At 28.9% G+C, this 22110-nt stretch overlaps 2 long non-coding RNA genes across 3 annotated transcripts; one reads left to right on the top strand and one right to left on the bottom strand.

Moving 5' to 3' along the window:
* Nucleotides 1-11428: 11428 nt before the first annotated feature.
* On the bottom strand, nt 11429-15735 carry LOC147814556 (uncharacterized). 2 transcript variants are annotated; one of them, XR_015431284.1, is made up of 3 exons: nt 15330-15436; nt 14596-14740; nt 11429-11798 (listed from the first exon to the last, which is right to left on the bottom strand). It is a non-coding gene; the product is annotated as an uncharacterized LOC147814556 (long non-coding RNA). The 2 variants fall into 2 exon arrangements; XR_015431283.1 differs by lacking the exon at nt 15330-15436 and adding an exon at nt 15650-15735 and having other exon boundaries at nt 11430-11798.
* A 102-nt stretch (nt 15736-15837) lies between these two features.
* Nucleotides 15838-19462, top strand: LOC147814555 (uncharacterized). The gene is made up of 4 exons (XR_015431282.1): nt 15838-16007; nt 16735-16973; nt 17115-17127; nt 19149-19462. It is a non-coding gene; the product is annotated as an uncharacterized LOC147814555 (long non-coding RNA).
* Nucleotides 19463-22110: the final 2648 nt, after the last annotated feature.

The raw sequence follows: 22110 nt of genomic DNA, 5'->3' as shown, positions 1-22110 counted from the left end.
TATTTTTTTTTTTACTTAAAAAAAGTTACTTTAAGAACTTTTATTTTATAAGTTACTTTTTTTTTACTTTAGAAGAAAGTAAATGGTGTTTAAAAAAAGATTTGAAACACCATTGCAATAAACCTTTCATTTGATACCTTATATGACTTTCTGAGGCTAGGTCAACTTTCAAAGCAACCTGATTTGACCTGTGATATGTGGTCTCAAAGAATTATGAAAGAAATATTTTTTTTTAACTACAACATTCTTCTACACCTTTCAAATTTGTAGCATAGAAATTGAAATTTAAAAAAAAAAAAAAAAAAAAACATTAATTATTGCAAACCAAAATTTTTATTAATTGAAAGTGGTATGCTGTACAACTTTTTTCCCCTTTAAGACATTTCATACAATATACATGGAAAACTGAGTAAAAAGCCTAAAATTCTTAAACCAATATATAAATCAATGATCATTCATACCAAAAGTAGTATTTATCCCATACTTTTGTCTCCTAAAATGTATCGAAAATAACATTTTTATTTTTAGCAAGTGTATTATATTTTTCTTATTAAAAAATGGTTTACCTTTTGATATGCAAAAAATATGTGAAATAGTTACAAAATATGAATAACATTTATTTCATAGAAAATATTTTTTAAAATTATGATTATTAACTCTGTTACAATATGTTATGAACAGAATTAGTAATTTTTTAAACATATAAGCATTATAAAATTTTATGAAATAGTTAGGAATGATGTAGTGCTATTTTTTTGTTAATTATTTTTATCTCATTAGACGGTATGAAAAAATCTTAACCTGTTGTTGTTAGTACTTCAACCTTCTAAATGATCTGTGATTTATTTACTTTCAATATCAAAGGCTTCTGTGGGTACGAGTATGACAGTGAGGGTCCATGAGGCTGTAGAAAACGTATCTTAGCTTCTTCGTAGTTTATATTTACATCTAAAATACATCGTATCCACCATTGGCTGTACTGCAAAATTACAACATACCCTCTAATATCTTCTAAGAGCAGTTCTAAAGGATGTAACACCACTGACTGGATCTTACTTTCAGATGAATTTTAATACATTTTCGTTTTAATTGATGTGTGGCTTTCGTGTCTGTTTTCATATATTTTTTTGTGTACCGGAGATTGTGTGGCTTTTCAAAAAAGTGTCTATATTTCTCACAATCATAATATGATTTTATAATACACAAAATTTGTTTATTGAACACAATATTAAAAAGTGTAAATAATTTACTCTAATTTTTATTTCATCAAAGTTTTTTTTTAAATTTTTTATAGGATTGTTTTGTGTTGAATGAATATCTAATTTAAATTGGTCTAAATGTTGCTAGCATATAGATATATATATATATATAGATTTTTTTTTTCTGAAAAAGTTATGTATGAATGCTGAAACATGAAGGAAGAAATTTTTTTTACAGTACAACTATCGTTTTATGTTAAAAGGGCATTTATTTTTTATGCTTTGTTTAGAAACATAAAGAGACCAAAGAACATCTTAAGGGATTGTGGATCTCATTTCAAATCAGCTTAAGTAAATAGAATTAAATTGTTTTTTATTATTTGAATTAACAGTATTTTTTTATGCTTACATGGTTACTGCTACTTTATAGCCTAAAATAAAAATTTCTTGTTTTGTAATCAAATGGAGAAGTGTATTATTTCTTCTTAGTCTAAATCAACTACAGTTTAAATGGTCATAAAAAGTATATTTAATTCTTAATTTATTTACCATTTGTATCAATGTTAATGTACTCAAAGTTTGGTATGAAATAAAACCTAATATAAAAAAGAAGCTGCTTTTGTACATAGTCTTAGAAAAAAGCTACAAGTAAAGTAAAGTTTCATTTTTTCATAACATGTTACACATATATAATTTTTTTTTTCATTTTTTTATCATGGCTAAAATGAATTTTCATAAATTTAATACAGAAAATGAGATTTGTTAAATATTTAGTTAATTTTTTACTCATGAAAAAAATATATATATATAATTTTTATTTTATTTGCATGTATAGAATTGGCCTTTTATGTATAATCTGCACTAAGGCTCTTTCTCATTCTGTTTAGCAGTTTTGGAATTTTGACATTTTTTTCAAAAAAATTGTTGAATATAGCTTTTTTTATTTTATTTATTTTTGTCATTTCTTAGATGACCCTTTGACTATCCTTGGGCTGCAACCCGCAAACAGTAAGCCTATACTTATCCCCATGATTCATGCATAGAATAAAAAGGCATACCCCATTAATTTAACAGTACTTTTTATTATTTATTTTTAATTGTTTATTTGTAAAATCGCTGTTTGAACTCTAATGCACCATTGAAAAAGATTTTCCTTAGAGCATGAGTGGTGAGTTTTCATTGCTTATTACTAAGGAAAATAGTGAGGTTAACTGGTAATCAATAAATAATGTTTCAATTTTGATTTGCTACGTTTTATATATGGATTAATTGTATTTGAAGAGAAGTGTGCTTAGGATAAAGCTCAAACTGGACTGACTCTTTCTAGATGAAATTTCAGTTATAGTTTAATGACAGCATTACCAGAATCGACTACACTGTTCCAAACATCAATGATATTAAAGAAAGCTCATCAATATTTGCAACATGCCTGATAAACCTAGTATGAAACACAAGGATAAAAGCAGCAGAATTTTATTTATTTACTTTTTTTTTTCCAGAGTGCCTTCGACATTCTAAATGCTCCTCAATATCGTTTGAACACTAAGTTGTTCTTTTTTTCGTAAAATCTATGCAACTTTTTACAATAGCTCATTCTAAAGAGCGGTCGAAAATATGAGCACAAATGCTATGGCAATTCGCATTTCCGTCGTATCTATGAAGTTAAATTCAAGAATTTAAAAATATTTTCACATTACAGTAAATTTTATTTGTCCAAAACTAATGTTGAAGTTCCTTTAAGAATTAAAGATTATTTGTATTTTATTCATTAATGATTATAAAAAGAAGTGTATTTTAAAAGGTATGAAACATTTTATATCATTCTTAACATCATAATTTTTCAACATAATTTTGAAGAGACGTAGTAATTACAAGAAGTTAAAAAATGATATTTTTAAATTTTAGGTATTAGAAAAGCTATTTATCTTATTAAAATTTAAATTTGATTGTGAAAATTACCTAATTAATAATCACGTAAAATACTGTATATCATACAGGGTGTTCTGTAATTACATCTAACACGTTGTGAAAGCTGCAAATTGATATTTCATAGAGGAGAAAAAATGACAACTTCATCGTATCAGTTAAATTAATTGGTAAATAGGCGGTATGAAAAATAGAAAACCAGTTTGAATGGCCGATGACACACGAACGTGTTAAGTTTTAATCGCCTTCTAAGTTTTGTTTTCTCTAGTAATCACAAGTTTTTAGTCAATCCCACCTTCATCAGTCGTGATTCATTAAATTTTGATTTTTTTTTCCTTGCCTAAATATTAATTTATGACCCTTAATGTGTGTACTCGTTTTTTTACTTAAATTTCATCAAGGATTTTAAAAATATACATTAAGGTTGAACTTTATGAAATGCCCTGTTTAAGTTGAAACCTTTTATTGTTTTTAAATGAAATTATTACGACAACCAGTTTCGACAACAATGATTGTAATAGGATGATTTGAATGCAGTCATCCAACTCCATCCAAACTAAAATATGTTATGCAGTTTAAGTAATGATATTTAAGAGCTTTAAATCTGACTCTCAAAAAAAAAAAAAAAAAAAATCGGGATATTACTGAAAAATATTGTGATTGGAGCGCGTGGTTTTTATTTTATTTCATAATCGTCGTTCAACAGCCGACCCAATTTTGGGTTTACTGTTACCAATGTTCAACAACGTCGCCTTGTAATTTTGTACCCAATCCAGAAGACAAGGGAACTCTTGGATCAAGTGTTGGGAAATTTTTTTTATTGAAATTAACCCGCGTTTGCGTTACACGAAGAAAAAAACCACGAAATCCTATAATCCGTCTACCGTGGAGGATATTTTGCATCAGCACTGTAGTAGGTGCAAGCCGGGTGCGGAATTCGTATCGACCAGCCATTATTGGGATTCGAATCTGGTTCACCTCATTCGGAGGCGAATACTCTTTCCCTTGGTTCCATCTTCACTGAGTATTAACTCTACAGGATGTTCCAATTTTATTGATTGGTACCAATTTTATTGTTTTGTCTAAATTTAGTCATCTTCAAAATGTAAATAGCAATTCGATCGTAATTTAAGGAAATAAACGGTTTTTTTCTCTTAATCCGCAATGATTAATGAGAAGCAACCATGAGGGTTGATCAGCAACGTTAACAAGGGGCGGAACTTTCCAGTTTTTAATTATAAAATTACAAAACTACGGAGTTGAACATTAGTGGTCGTAAACCCAAAAATTGGATCAGCTGTTCTACGACGGATATAAAATAAAATCTATCTATTATAGGCCTGGATAGTAGGGCACTGAACCCATGCCCAAGAGTTCGTGGGTTCATCCACAGCCGGCCGAAGACTGCCCGTGTAGTAAATGGTGACTGATGCAAGTTAAATCTATCGAGTTGCAAAGTCGTCCATGTTCCTATAACAAATCAATACCTCTGAGGGTACTGAAACAAAAATTTCCTTGTCTTCTGAATTTGTTCAAAATTACAAGGTTACAGAGTTGAACATTAGGAGTCGTAAACCTAAAATTGGGTCGGCTGTTCAACGATGGTTATAAAACAAAATCTATATTTTAAATAAGGCGAGTGAAAAAGTCTTTCTCACAGTTCAAATAAGGGGAAAAATCAAAACTGTTACTCGAGTAACCAAAAGTAGATTACAAGACAGGATGTGAATATTAAAGTGCAAGAGCGTTTAATTTAGAATAGTAAATTAAGAAAAAGACTTCGACAAAGGAATAACATAAAAAGATTAGTTGAAGCGCTTTATGTTACACACACACATATATATAGGGAGGGGGGAGAGACTCCCCCCACTCTATAGGTACTGCCGCGGTCATAATTTTACTTCTTATAATCTTAGCTTAACTAAATTACGCCGAAGGAAAAAAATGTAGCTTTAACTTAAACTAAACTCAGTGGCGCGACAGCCCCTAGGGGGCCAAGGCCTACTGGGCCCATCTCAGTTTTCTTGACATTGGGCTCTGGGGTACAGGAGCAGATGTTCCAGTTAGGTGGTCAGCCGAACGCGGAACCCCAAGTGTTTAGTTCCCAAGCATGCTTGGTACTCATTTGTCTACCCACTTAAGAGATGAAAGGCTGAGTCAACCTTGCCCGGCCTGAGGATCGAACCCAGGACCGGTGGCACGGGAGCGCAAAGCACTACCACTCAGCCACCGGGCGTCTAGCTTTAACTTAAGATAATTTAAAATCTGTTCTCCTATTTATATCCAATTATGTTAGAGGCTATGTGTCCTTTTCGCTCGCACTCACTTGTTTTTTCCCATATTTTAAAAACATGAATGTAATTATAAATGGATGCAGAATTTAACAGAGTATTTATAGTTTGTCTAAGCTAAGAACTCCCCCCGCCACATGGTCTGAGGCCGTCTGCTGCTATGGATACAAGAATAGCGTATTTCAGGGAAGGTAGCTAGCCGACCGGCCTGTGGAGGGGTTAGGGAACTGCCTTTGCACCAGAAAGGTTCTGGGATCGAATCCCGGGCAAGGCATGAATGTTCTTTTCTTCTCTGTACTATCTGTCCTTACTGTGGGAGCAACGTTGGCCCACCTAATATGGTGCCCTTGTAAGAGAGGCCAACAAATCTGCCCTGTTAATGTCCGAATTGACGAACAATGTTAACACAGGAGGGCATTGGGGGGGAGGGAAGGTAGCTTCTCTTCACTCTAGGGCTAACACAATAGACTGGAAAAAAAGTCCTCTTACTCTCGCTGAATCTTAGCCAAAATCTGTCCTAAGCAATGACCCCACATCCCTTGAAATAGTTAGACCTCGTTACCATAATCACCGCCAAGGGTCTTGACAAATGGCTAGGCGAGTTTTTACTTTAGACAAACTATACATTAACTAGTTCATTAAACATTTTTTTAGAAAAAATTGCACGTTGAGACATAAAGGTTTGCCACCCCTGGACTAAACCATCCGACAGAGAGCAATGAAATTTGGCATACTAATAGTTCGTCGCACGAAGGTTACTGTTCACATTAAAACATTATATTACAAACCGTTCGAGCGAAAAACGGATTGGAACTTTCTTTCGTCATGTCCACTTAATTACATGTCGGATAATCGAATAACAAGCTTACACGAATGGAACCAAATCATTTTGTATGCAACTAATGTTAAACTTCCCCGTTTAAACTGACATTCTTTGTTTTTTGTCCCCGCCTAATTGCATGAAGAAGAGGTACTGAAATGAAAAAATTTGTTTATTTTGGAGAAATGCTTCACTAACTAAAATGAAATTTTCGTTTTTCAGTTAAGATAAGGATACAATAGGTGGTCACTTCAAAAGGGTCCTGTTCATTAGTTGGTCTAAACAGGTGTTAGGGGTAAAATTGAAAAAAAAAATCTAATCTTGCTGCTAGTTATACATTGAAGTGAGCGACGAGTGTTTTACCCCTCTTTGAATTATAGTTTGTTTACGGTAAGAACTCCCCCCGCCACTAAATCTGAGGCCGTCTGCTGCTAAGGAAACAAGAATAGCGAATTTCAGGGAGGGTAGCTTCTCTTTACTTTAGGGCAGTGTTTCCCAAACTTATGACTTTTGTGTACCCTTTCTAAATTTTTCGTAATGCTGTGTACCACTAATAAAAAAATGAGTGTATTTTTTACTATAAAAAAAATTGCACAAAAGTTAAAAATCACAACTGGCTGTTGACACCACTAATTATTAACTGCAAACTCCGCAAAAAATAGCAAATAGAAAAATACGTAATCGTAAATTTTCATGGCTAGCTTTGTTTTTAAATAAGTTTGTTTGAAATTTTCGTTTATTGCAAGATATTTCGCATAAGGACGCGTACCCTCGCTAAACTGTTCCCGTACCCCTGGGGGTACGCGTACCACACTTTGGGAAACACTGCTTTAGGGCAATATGAAGAAAAATGATTCCCTTTCTCTCCCCCACCCGAGACAAAATATATCCTAAATAGTGACCCACACCCCTATTTGAAATAGTTATACCTTGTTACCATAGTCACCCCCACAGGTCCAGACGAATAGGGGAGTTCTTACTTTAGACAAATTGTACTTACTTACACATCATTTAGAATTTTAAAAAGGTACAGAGTGATTTGTTTTGTAGTCAAGATTTGTGGTCCCCTCCTGGTGCGCTATTAGCTTTCATAAGAAAAAATTTCAAAAACGTAACAAATCAGTATACAGTGTGTCTTTCTCTTAAGTAAGAATAATTATTGCTTAATCCATAGAATAACTCTGAGAATGATTGCAAGTTCAGCAAGAAAAGGATGGATTTGAATTAATAGAGGGGGGGGGGCAATGAATCTGGGAAACGATATATTAAAAAAAATTCCAAACTAAAACAGCTCATTAATTTGGAAATTCTCAAGACGAGGTTAGAAAAAAAAAATTTAAAATAAATAATCTGACTATACGTTTGAGAGGAATACGCAATTATTCATGAAAGTCTTAATAGAAACTGAAAGGGAAAATCTAATTTTGATAAATTGACGAATTAAACGGGTATAAAAATAGTCTTCAATTATAGATTTTTTCGGAAGGGATCAAATAATATTTTAGTACCTATATATTATACTATTCACTAATATTGATTTATTTTTATATAACTTTAAATGACATTTATATTTTATGATCATGATTTTATGTCTAACACAGATACTATTAGTCAAAATTCTTTATTGATCATAAAACTAAGTTTATTTAATCAAAACACTATAATTTGCATTAAATACCATTAAAAATAAAATTTCGCAGAAATTTAGGATAGAATATTGCACTATCCTTTTAATCGAATAACCCGCTCAATTGCATAGATTTGGCTGGAACTGATGATATTCCTTTAAGCGGGGTTGACTGGTTAAGCCTTAGCCGTTGTTTCCTCAAAAATCTTAAAGATAACATCATTGATACTTTATAGCTCTATTTAATAACAATAAAAAAGAGTTATTGCTTGTACTTTATTTAGTTTTTTTTTCTCGCTACGTCATAATTTCAATCAACAACAGTTCCGCAATTGACTGATTGTTGACACGTTCTCAGCAGATCACCGAAGTCGAGCATAACTGGCTGCTGTCAGCGTGCGGGTGAAAAACTACTTGGATCAATCTGTGAAGGGACCGAGGGTGTGAGGTATTGTTTCTCGTTAAAATGTTATACGTAAGTACTTGACTTCACGCGCATGTCGTCGGTCTATCGAAGTGAAGGGAGCCTCACCTCGGCAGAGTTCAAAATTGTGATGGCATGTCTTCAGATGATTGTCAGGAATGTTTACCAGACCGTTACCAATAGCCCATTGAGCAGCTTTAGTGCGACGTAAACAACAACAATGAAAAAAAAAATTTACGTGGTAGCACTATGTCACCAAATTATCTCTGAAGTTATCTGAAATCACGTATTTAATTTGTCACGTCTGTCAAAATGTGTTTCGGTATAAGTAAATAATTTAAAAACAGCGGTAATTAAAATTAAAAAAAAATTCTTTTGCAATGAAAGGCAAAATTAATGGGAAAGTGGTACTAATTTGCTTAGGAAAAACGTAGAAAATTACTTCAGTTTTATTAACAGCTGTCCCTCTTTTCTTTTTCTCTGGCCTTTTAATTCCTAGTAAGAATATATATATTTTTTTGGTATTCTCTCTTTAAAAATAAAAAGTCAAACAGCTGATAAAAAATATTTGTTAGATTACGGAATTATATATTTTACTGAAATATAAAATTCAAAATAATTAGTTTGGAAAAATCTTTTTTTGATTCATATTCAAAAATGTATTAATGATTTTGTAAATTAAAGAAGTTTCAATTATAAATAACTGTTTCGCTAAGATTTAAATAACTGCATATTAGTTAAATTGTTTGGAAGTGAACCGCGTTTGAAATATTTGACTTTTTATGCAGGAAAAGACATGGTGTTTCACGTTATATTTCATCTCACCAAATATTATTAAACTTCTAAATTTATTTCTCACCTATCCTGACATGAATAAATACAAAGAAATAATGAAAAAAAATATATTTAATGAAAATTCTGTGTCAAAGTGTTAATGCTGACGCTCAGTTCATTTAAGTAATGTAATAGATGCATATTGAAATACTAAAAAGTAAGCCATTATGTTACAAAAAGCAACATTTATGGAGTTCAGGTACTTATTCGTATAGATTAATCGTAAACAAGCGCCATACTATTATTGTCGCCAATGATGCTTAATTAATATGGGTAATTCCTATTATATAAATTAAAAAAATTACTTATTTACAAAAATTCCAAGTTAATGGTTAATTTCGATATTATGCCTAGTAATGTTGAATACAGTTAATCTCAATTTTAATGGGCTGAACAACAAAAAACAGGTTTTGTTATGTTTTTGCTTATTAATTTTGTCAGTATATACCGTTCAGTTTTGTCCACGATTTCATTGGGTTGTTCAGTACCGAGTTATTGTTTTTTTGATTTTATTAATCCTGTTCGAAGAGTGGATATTTAGCTAGTTGAAAATAAAAAAAAGTTGAATTACAGTTCGTTAAAAATAAGTTAACTAACGCTTTTCGTTTTTTTTTTTTAAAATATGGCGGGAAAATTTATTGAATTTCGTTCCGGTTTTCCGGCTTTCTGATTTCCGGATAACTTTACTGTATAAGTTTATCCTAAAATAGAAATATTTTTTTTAATAGAGTAATAGAAATTTTTTTAATAGAAATAATTTAAGTATTCATATGCATGTGGTGCTTACTTGTATTCATACAATTATCAATGATTTAAAATTTATTCGCAGAATTTATATGCAGTCATTCTGAATTTAATTTTGTAACAAGAGCAAACAAACTTTTTGGTTTATTGAATTGTTTTTATCACTTTAATTAATTGCATTAGCTACAAGAAGATTGGAATTTGAATAAAATATTCAAAAACATTTATTATTCTTACATTTTTAATAAACTCAACTACAGCATATCTACAACCCATCAACTAAACAAAAATTATAAATCTGAACACATGCTTGCAGCAGAAAATAATTTTACAGAAATTCTATAGACTTATAACAAATTTAAAGGCACTAAACTTAGTGAATTTGGTAAGTACTGCATAAACAAAACCTTAAATAACTTCTGATCTAGTTATTATATCTTCACACACGAGAACTCAATCTCAATGGTTTAAAAAGGTGACTAGCAAATAAGCTAATTACTTAGTGCAGTTGATATTTTAATTAATGAAAACAGAACATACTACTTTATCTGAATTAACATACCTTTGGATACCTAATAGGGTGACCTGGGGTAATTCCTGATCAAAAAATGCAAACATCTGTTTTGTGAAAAAACTATTCAAAATAGAATTTTAATATTTACTGGAAATTTGAGGCTATATGGGATGAGTCCTATGCTACCTTCTTTTGTTTAAAAATCTAATTAGAATTTAAAAGATTTTAAATTTTTAGTGATAAGGAATTACCCCTTCTCTTGATCATTTCTGGGGTAATTACTGATCACCAGTTTTTATAGTAAATGGGCTGTTTAAAAATAATTATACAATGGTAATTAACAAATAAGACATTAAGATCAAACAAATAAACCAAAAAGATATTTTTAAGCAGCTATTAAAACGTTTTATTTAAAAGCCGGAATAAAGATTAACACTTCAGCTCTCACACTGAAATTTTCATTTTCAATCTTTAAAAGAAATTTGCCATTTTTGCTTTCTAGAAGCTTAGTATCCTTTTTAGGACTATAATTTCTCACCATATTTATATTAGGTTAATTTATCAACTTAAAAATTATTCTAACAATGTACACACATAAAAATAAGATAGAAGAAAGGTAAGACAAGCTAGAAATGGTGCATATCAGAACATATTTGTCTTGTATGCAGCTAAAAACAAATTTTGTGATTATAGTTAAAATATATTTTATAGTCCTAAACGCTTTTCGTTTATTTTTATGAATTTAAAAAATATACAATTATATTTAATACATATAGCAAAATCAATGACTGAAATGTTATCTTGTTACGGTACAGAGATATTCTTCAAACTTAATGAGACTCTGCATAAACCATTGTAGAAAATCAAGTCCTGGTAAATATATCTCACAGAAAAGCTTTAAGCAGACAATGCTGTGAGACCATTCCCCGGGACAAACATGAATCATCAGCAGAATCCAGGCAAAAGCTAGAAGAGAACAAGTTGCTTCAAATTAATATTGTAATCAAGATACCTTGTTAAGATTTCAACCAATGGTTAAGTACATAGATAAAAGCACAACTCTTCAAATTGTGAATCTAATAAAGGATTGCATACATTAGTTTGAATCACAGAGTGAAAGAACTTTTAGCACAGAAGTATAAGTTTTAAGTTATAAGCACAGATTAACAGAAATTTTTTTATTATTATTAAATCTGGCATATCCATCTTTTTCCACACATATGGCATACTTGTGACACTTTCAGAGTGGTCTCACAACTCTTTTGGGAGGAAGCATCACTCAAACTCATACTCGGGGATTTGACACATCTGTCACTTTAAAATCAAGACATAAAAAAGGAGTGTAAATTATTGCAACATTAGCTTTGTTGCTCGATTTTTTCTTTTTGCAGATCCCCAATTTAGTCAGGTTACTTACATCTGAAAGAGAGGGAAAGTGTCTGATTAATATTATTTAATATTTCTATTGCAGCATCAATCAGGGTTTACATATAAAGACTAATGGCTTTAAGAACAAGACAATCACAGGACATTACATCACAGCATTTAATAGTTAGTCACAGCACAGATTTTATTATATTTTCTTTACACAACATAAATGACCCCACAGCCAATTGTTCAGTTGGTGTGTGCACTGTTGAGTCACCGTTTACCCTAGAGACAGCCACGAAGGCTTCTTAAAGGCACGAGTCCATGATGGATCATGGAATGTGCATGTTGTGTTATCCCCACGCTGACTTTTAATGATGAGCCAGTACATGTTGATGTGTTTGTCCATTGTTCAGGTTTGATTGCACTGTTCCCAGTTTTTTAGTATCTAATCATCTAAATTCTGTCGACATCACCAGTTCCTTAATGAATATTATTTTCTAAACCTTTTACAAGAATAAAAAATAAAATCATAAATTAATTTTCTAAACTTATTAGTATCTAGATCAAACATTAAATTAGTTTTTATTTAGAATGCAATAAATGCCACTGATAAAAACAAAAGTAATAAATATTTTTGAAATAATCAAAGTAAAAGAATATATATTATTAATAAAAGAGGAATATACTAACTGGTAGGGCACTGTCTTTTCCTTAACCACGGTGTGATTAAAGACAAATACTGATAAACATTAAAAGATCATTTAATTCATTCTGACTTTAATTATTTTATTAATACTGTAATAATTTATAAACAGTGCTGTACTAACAGTAAACAATCCATACTATAACAATACAGTTGGGGAAAAAAAACTCACAACGATTAAGGTATAATGCCACTGTTAAAAATAAACAATTCTCCGAATAATCAAAACATTATAGTAATAAAAGAGAAAGATACTAACTGAGACACTCATATTAGCTTCTGTTAAGTCTAGATCTCATTTAAGCTAACAAAGAATAGAATTAGATCAATCTCCGTGCAATCTAAAAATTTTTATAATCTCTTTTAGTGTTGAACATATATCCATTGCTATTTAGAAATAGCAATTGGCATTATTCATTAGCGTTATTAGCATTATTCATTTAGTATATTTTACCAAAGGCATTTAAAGTGGAAGAGTATTTATAATTCAGGTACAATGCTCTAAACAATCTTCCCTCTGTCCTTTAAGGGTAGAACCAGAATCATTGAGAGAGAACTAGTCATAAAATATTCTATTGCATCTAAAAAATTTTCTGCATTGTGTAAAGTAGCACAGATAAGAATATTAGAAAAAAACACTCTCTACTGAATATTTTTCTTTACAGCATCATAGTACTAAATCTGTTCAAGTACTGTCAGGGATCTGTCCAGACATTCTGTAAAAGGTCCGTATTTGTAAAATTGGAAAAAAATTACTTGTAATTTGTGAATATAAAATAAACGTTAAGTCACATTCTTTCAACCAGGGTCCTGCTTTTGTGAATTTGTGCAAATAGGGTCTGTTATTGCAAAAAAAAAAAAAACTTTTTCAAGGAGTTTTTAAATTGTAAAGACTTACAAGATTATGTCCAACACTGTAAAATTATAATTAAAAAAATTAAAATTTAAAAAATAAACAGCAATTGCTGCTACTAAATTAGAGATGCAACATACAAATATTTGGTATTTTGCCTATACTGCTGAACGCAGAATATTCATTTCGGACGAATAAAGGAAGAAGTGTCTGCCGAAGACAAAATTTATTTAGATTACATCTGTCGTTCTCTCCCCCCCCCCCCCGGAAGGGCTTATTCGATTAACAAAACAATAATGAAGATAAACGAATTTGTGAAGGGTCTGAGTAAAGGATAAATTATTTTGTGAAATGTCCGTTTTTATGAAAAGATATTTTGTGAATAGTTCGTTAACGGACCCAAATCTCTTCTAAACAGATATCTGACTGTGACTACTCTTTCTTATTTGTATGGAATGAGTTCTGGTTATCTGGCTAAATGTCAAGACAAGATTACAATATTTTTATATTATTAGTATATAAAGTTGTGTATAAATACACTTCTTTTTTTAGCAACTTTGCTATGCATTCTTCAAAGATGTTTGCCAGTTGAATATGGCCCTGGCAGTTTAAATGTATGTGATCTTAACCAATACATTCATCCACAGATAAAGCTGATTCACAGAACATTAGCCCAAGTAAAATTCACAAAGTTTTAATTACTTCATTGAATCGCTTTATAGTGACGTTTTCAAGATTAACAAAATGTTGATGCATATGCTGATCTTTCAGCAAGAGAAATTTCTAAACTCTTCGTTCGAGAAAAACAACTCAGAAATATTTCTGTATTGTGATCTGCCGTGCCAACTACAAACGCCAAGGTGCTAAACAGATTTTAAACTTGCAAATTTAATAACAAAAAAAAAAAACATGTAGATAGTTGTCCGGGGGTGGTTACGAGTTATACCTTCTGAGTTCCCTTCTCTTGTTATTAGTTCCTGGCGGCTGGCTACTCAGAATTATTCTTCCACAGATAACCAAACAAAATCTCCCCAATAACCCCACAAATTTTATTAACCACACAAGCCAGTTTTTTAAAGTTGGGCATTGTACCCAATTGCACATCATTAGTTCCTTTATTATTAAGAAAAGCAAAATAAATTATTATTTTATAGCACAACCATAAGTAATATTAATAAAAAAATAAATAAGTATCTGAATTAGAATAGTTACACAAGATACTAACAATGCCAACAAATGGTTTAGATACATAATCATTAAATATGTAAATAAATTACATTTCAACTTACCAACATGAATTAAGACAAAAACACAATCGTCCCTTCACAACTGCACACTTAATTTGTCCACACCGATTCCAGGGTGTGCAAACATCGATATCCCATTTTCATTCAGCATTTAAGTAATTAGCCAAATACTTCTCCAAGGAATCACCTAGTAAAAAAGTATTTTATGAAGAGAAAGAAGAAATATGAAAAGTTTGCTTTACATTGTCCACGTAAACTGTCAAAAATCTTAGGGTAATGAAAAAAATACAATTATAGATATAGTTTGAGAAGTTAAATAATTGAAAAAATTCAATTTCATATTAATATCCAATAAAGATAACTTAAATTTAAGATAACTTGCTAATCTGAATTATCTTCTAATTTATTATAGTATTTGTATTATGTATTTTAAATAAAACAAATTATTGAGTACAAATTGTTTTGCACATATTGTGATACACCTATAGAATAAAAAATTTTTTTGAAAGTATGCATGCTCATAATTTATTCAATAGTTAAGACAACCTAAAAGAATAATAATGAATGCAGTAACTGTGAATGAAAATGATAAATATTATCTAAATTTGTTCCATTTCTCTCAGAATTTTTTTTTAGATTAGTTTACAATAAAATTGAAACAAATTATTTTAGACATGATCAAAACCCTCTTCACTATTTTTAAGAAAATTCAATATTAATCTTTCTGTATATAATAAATTTTAATTAGCAATATATTTCATAGATAAAAAAGATACCTCTGTATTATGTCACTAAAATAAACATAAATCAAGTAATTCAACTAAATGAAATTTCATTACTAAACTGCTTCACACAATTTCGGCAGATCAAACAAAGGATTTCTAAGAAAGCAGAGAAAAACTTTGATAAATGAATTTTTATAACGATTTTCTTAAAATACATACATTTTACAAACTATTTACTTTAAAATCTAACGCGTCGTATTCACAGATATTTAATAAAATTCATTAATCTTTTTAAAAATTTCATGTAATTTTTTTATATACTGCTATGAAACGTACACTAATATTATAAATCTTTAATTAATAAGAATTACCTGTAATTAAAACTTTTATGATGATAAAATATGAAATCCCGCGCAGCCAAATACAGAAAATGGCTTCCTCTAACAATAGCTTTTGTTTAAACCACGCCAATTGCTTTGGCGAAAAAGTTTGGTCACACAATCAATATAGGGTTATAAGAAGATGAGTTTCATAGATAAGAGGAACCCGTAAGAGGAAGTGAAGGTCCTATCTTCCCGGTGGCAACGAAAAATGGGTTACTTTTTTCAATCAGTGTGGCGACTTTTTCTATCTGTTAAATCGCCACATCGCCAGTGTTCGTGTGCATGTTTGTTGTTAATTTCACGTGCCGAAATTTTACTGCATGGAGTAGAAATCTAATCTGTTGTGGTAAGTAAAAATTATTAATATGTTACTTTTATACATTTATTTTTAACTAATTAAATTTTAAAACATTGCATGAATGTTAATATATTACGTTCTATAAAACGTAAACATCTTTCACGTGTTATTTTCCATTGAGAATGAATTTTATAATTCAACTTTACTAGAAATTTATTTTTATATGCATTAATTGATTGAGCTTTTATTGTTTAAAACATTTGTTGGATAATTTTTGATAACCTAAAAATGTTTTCATATTGGAATATTTATTCTTTTTAAAATATAAATGTTTTGATCATTAAGAATGTTTTAGTTAAATCAGCGGTAATATAGCAAAAATGAGCTTGCATAAATTTTTGGAAATTATATAGTCTGTTATTTATGTATAATAATAAATGAACTTATATAGAGAGAAATGCTTGTGTGTTGTACTGTTTGTCATTAAAATTAAGGTAGGATGCTGAAATTTATATAGTCTAGTTTATAATAAGGAATGTTGAAATATGAAGGTTGCATTGTTTAGGATAGCTGTATTAAGAAGATGTGGTGATTAAATTTACAAGTATTTTAGATCTTCAAATTATCTTTATATATTTCAAAATTGATAGATGAGATTTATGTATTCAAAATAAATTAGTTAACTCTGTAAATTTTGTCTCTGTGAGAAATTTATCCCTTTTGACATAGTAATTCTTTAATGCATAGTATTTTTAATGATACTTTTTTTCTCTAGTAGTTCATGATTCATGTACAGGAAAGACTGGAAGCATCTCTATGTACCAAATACAGTTAGCTGATTGTGGAGAAGATAAACTTGGTGAAACAGTAGCTAGAGAACTGCCTATTTAGATAGTTTGTTAAACTTTCTATATAGATGTTTTTAAAATGGTTATCTTTTTATTGTTTTTCCAAGCTCGGTATAACAACTAAAGCTTATTTGCAAACTTAACTAGATGTTAATTACTTTCTAGGGTAAGTCGTTCATTAGATTGTAATTCTAGATTTAAGATTGTTCTAAAAAAACTTATTATTACATTAGCTGTATTTTTTACCTCTTACTGCAATTAATTTTGCATTGATGACAACAATAAAAGTTACGTGCCATTTTTACAGACTCCCGAAACTGGTAAGTTCCCTTTTTCGAGTAAAACATTGCAGTTTTATCAAAATATTTTTAGTTTAATTTTGATCTTTAAAGATATGAAAGTTTTCTGTAATGCATTTAAAATCAGCTTATCTTCTAGTAATTTTATATTTATATTGTCAATTATTTATAATTTCACATTTATGTAGATATATTTGTAAGCATTTGGAGTTATCATTATTCTCCTTTTGTTAGTTGTGTACATATAATCATATCATGAAATGTAATCCAAAGTTCTGATTTTTCGTAATTATACAAAATTTAATCGGCAGTTTGGGAGTAAGGTTAAGGTTACTGTTTCTAATTTCTAAAAATTTAAGTATTGTTTTTGAAATTGCACATGATTAAATGATCAAGTCATTGATGATAATTTAAGTTCTTTATTGTAGGGTAAAAGTACAGTTTGTTAAAAGTAAAATTAATTTTGTGTATGAAATGAAAAAAGCAGGTATAATGTATCAAACATATGCATGATCTTATTGTCTGCTGTTTAAGTTATGTATTAATTTCACAGCCTGTGTATAAACTCTTATATAGCCTTTTTGTGTTATGGGATGAAAGTTATAACAATTGTGTTTTATGAATGTTTTTAATTGCGTAAAAGCTAGTTATTGGGACATCTATCAGAACAGATGTCAGTAAGCACATTTGCATAAGTATTAGTAATTCATAATGAAGCAAACCTCATTGTCAGAAATCGGGTCAAAACTTTTTGTCTTCTAAAATGTTCAATTTATTCAGAATTTTCTTTTTAAATATATTATAGTAATAGAATCTTTTAAATATATTTGATTAATTAAATGCCTATTAATATTCAAAATTATGAGTAAACGTAACACATAAAATTTCAAGTATGACATCAATTTTAACTGGAAAATATTGCAATTTTTCTATTTTGATAACTAGAAAAATCTTTAAAATTCCCTTTTGTGTCAATTATTTAGTACATTCTGCAACAGTTATGAAATTTATATTATTTCGTGAAATCTACTGGATTTTGTTCCTATCCGTGTTGTCAGCTATGATTTCGCGTTTTTTCAGAGGAGAGTTTCATCAATTTCAAATATAGTTATTAAGGTTTATACTTGCTTATGTCTGTGAAACTTTTTTTTTCATATGCTGGTAATTTATTTAAAGTAGAAAATCTATGCAATGAAATTCTATAAACCACATTAACTTTCACTGGTGTAAACAATAAAAATTGCAGTTAAGAATTTCTGCAATAACGCAAGAACAATGAACTATTTTCATAATTTGTCTAATTATTTTAGCAATTAAGTTCAGAACAATATTTAGGTAAATGTATTTCCTTAAATGTCTTTCTATTTTTAAGTCTACTCTACTTGATTAAGCAAACTAAAGTTGATAAATTTATTGTGTTATATTAGTTGTTATGCTCTCGAAAATTTAAATTTTTTTTTCTGTAAATGCTTAACCATATATTTATGTGTCTAAATATTTAAATCTAAAAATTATATTAAGCATTTATAGCTTGTCTTTCTCAAACTAATATTACTGCCATGCTTAGTAGGTAAGTTTAAAGATATGTCCAATGTTCTGTTTGAAACAAAATACTATAAAATGCTAAGACACATGTTTCAAGTTTTTTTTTTAAATATATTGTTTTAATAAAGTTTGAAAAAATTACTATTAAACCTATAAGTAATATTTTAGAGTTGTGAATACCTAATTAAAATTATGAGTAGGCTTTAAATGAATGGCAAATATTATTCTGAATTTTTGTTTTATTTTCAATGGCACTTCATTTGTGAATCTTTTTTAATTTTTTTTCTTTTGAAGACCCAAACGAAATTTAATATTTTTTTCTTTTCTTCTAAACTAGTTTCTTTAAGCATGTAAAATATAACATTAAAAGTTAATAAAATAGATTTTCATATAGAATTATTGAGTGAATTATATTAAACTTCCATTTTTAAATTAGATGTTTCTTGTAAATGACAGTTTCTTGTATTGGGTAGATTTACATAATCAGTTTTTTCTAGCCTGACAAGAGTTTACCATTCCTGGTATGTATTTGAATATAATTCCCATGTTTGAAGAAGCTACCACTAATTAATAATTTTTAAAACCGTTCTATGAAGGAAAGAATCCTTTTGTGCAAAATTCTTATTTATATTTGTATCTAAAACTATTGTTTGTATGCTTATTAATACATTTATTTGAGATTATTAATTTAGGTGAAGTGTATTTAAGTTGAAGTCTTATCGAAAGTGTGATGTCTGTCTGCTGAAATTTCAGAAAAATGGAAAACTGTGACAACTATTTTATTAAATAAAGTTTAAAATTGTTCATATGACCAGTAGTAATTTTGACTTCTTTCATTCATTATAGCTTCATACTTAAAAAAATTTTTATTTAAGTATGAAATTATTTATTAAGTAAAAATTCATACCCAATGCAGCTACAAGAATTTGATTACAGTATCTTTGTACAATAAATAAATAAAATTAGTAAAAATATTTTTTATTTTTATAATGCTTAAAATATTTCATTATAAAAATCTACTGGAATATGTTTTGAGTTATCAATTTGAAATATGAAAACAGTGTGTAAATATCAATTTGCGATATCTACCAACTTAAAATTCTACACTTTTAAATTCTATTAATTTTTATTGCAATTTTTCAGAAAAATTTTCTGTCCTATTTTTCTTATCAATATTAAGTACATTTTTTAAACGTTTGATCTTCAGGTAATGAAACAATTTGGGAAATTCCATACGAAATGCTATCAGATCCATTAAGATGGAACAATTCCTCAGCAATAACTCTACTTGGAACAATTTCTGAGCTATTAACACCTAGAACACGAAATACTTATAAAAAAAAGCATAATATAGTCAGAAAATAAAGGTTATACTTTTTATGGTACATTTCAAAAAAAAAATTTATTTTTCTCTTGTAAAATAATGGATGTGGAATTTTTTAAAGTAACCCAGAAATAGGATGACAAGGAAGAAAATAAGCTTTTCGAAATCTTATGAATCATCATTGAGGAAGCGTGTAGAAGATTCGCATCATAATTTATATTTGTACTTATTAAATTTAGGATATTAATAAAAACTAAGAAGATAAAATACTTAATTATGGTCATGGATTACATTTTTCTATCATCCTTTGTATTTGAAGCATTTTGCAATCTGATCCTCTCTAAATCCGCTGTTTTTCCAAATTATTTGACGGTCTAAAAAAGTATTTTGGAATCCATTTGATGCAAATATGTCAAAAAATTTCACGCGACGTATAAAATTAATTAGTAAATAAAAATAAAATAGATATTTCGTTTCATGCTAACTTTATTTCAACAATGGTTAAAAAATATAATATTAAAAGCAGCGGGAACAATTTTTCAAAGAGACATTTATTTTTATTTATTTATTTTAGAAACTAGTTAATTTTAGATTAAACAATAAGTCATGCATTTTATAGAAAATTGTATTACCCTAAATTTCCGGTGCATCAATTTTACCTCTACGAGAATGAGAATAATAAATTGAAAAAACCCTAAAATACTAATTAAGCGTCCCGAAAATTTATATGATTGGATGGGAAAGGGTAAGAAAAAAATTTTTTTGACTATTTAAGTCTTAATAGATAAATTATAATTGATATTAAATAGATAAATAATTTCACTGAGGCACCTATTTCTTTTATATTCCTTAATAATGTTTTATTTTTATACGAATACAAAAAGTTTCCAATTGTTGAGCCTAAGAAAATAATGGATATGAAAATTTATAACATCGTTTTTAAGTATGCTAAACTAAAAGGCATACACTCGCCGTTACTTACTTAATGATTTTTATAATCTTAATTTTTTCTTAATAAGAATGCTCTGAATTGATATATGTTTGTACAAATCATGTTAAAAATTTGAAATTTTTAGAGCCCAAAAAATAACAGAAATTTTGCCAGCATCGACAATAGTTAATGCGAGTATAAGTAATAAGACATGTTGATGTAAGTATAAGTTAAGGCATTCAGGGCATGTTGAGAAGCCATAGCAAGCCTCAATTTTGATGTTTTGTTTTATAAAAAAAATAGACTACACAAAGTTTCTCACTAATTAGTTTCAGTAAAAGCTTAAGATTCTTAAGAAAAGCTTGACGTCATTACCAATCCAAGTGTTGTATACACAAAAATGCCACTTTTATATACTCTATTTCCTGTAAGAGTAAATATAACAAATAAAACTTTATTTTAACTTAATTCAGTTTTGATTGAAAAATAGCGTGAATTATCATGAAATACAATAGAAAAACTGGGTATTTACATAAATTTGTCTAGGCTTGTATTTAGCGAAATATTCTCTTTGCCCAGAACAATCAGAATGTAAAAAAGCTAAATACAGTTTTTTTTTCATTCGTAACTTATTTCCGTACAGTTTTGAGAAAGTAAGACATTTTATAACATACATTTATTATTTAACCTTGTAATTATTAGATATGGAATGTCCTTAAAAGCTAAAAGAATAAAATTACATAATCTGCCACTTAATATTGTTATGGATTTGACTCAATCCGGTCTTATAAGGTCGAAATAAAATTTTTTAAAGTTATTTGATAATGAAATAAAATAGTTTTAAGCACCACCATTTGCTGAAATGTAAGAAAATCTTACGCCATATTTCACATTAATTCATAGTAAAAAAAAGGATATATCGTATAAAATGGAACTTATTAGTTAAAAATTCTAAGAACATTCATCATAGTCTCTCACGTTTTATCAAGAAATTAATCCTTGAAAAATCAGAATTTAAATTTTGAATTCGATAATATTGTAAGTTATTACAAATTGTAAAAGAAAAAAAAAATCAAAATTGAACTTTTGATTTTAACAAAGGTGTCTTTAAAAATTATGTCACTGTATTAATGGAAAATAAAGGTAATTAAAAGAAAATTTATCCTTCGTAAATAGCAAATAACTATAATTATAACCTAAATAA

This window comes from Parasteatoda tepidariorum, chromosome 2 (genome assembly GCF_982258835.1).
Source record: "Parasteatoda tepidariorum strain Cologne lab strain chromosome 2, Ptep-v5.0, whole genome shotgun sequence".
In the NCBI taxonomy this organism is placed as follows: Eukaryota; Metazoa; Arthropoda; class Arachnida; order Araneae; family Theridiidae; genus Parasteatoda; species Parasteatoda tepidariorum.
The sequence above is the reverse complement of the archived record's forward strand: the minus strand, read 5'-3'. Positions and strand labels throughout refer to the sequence as shown.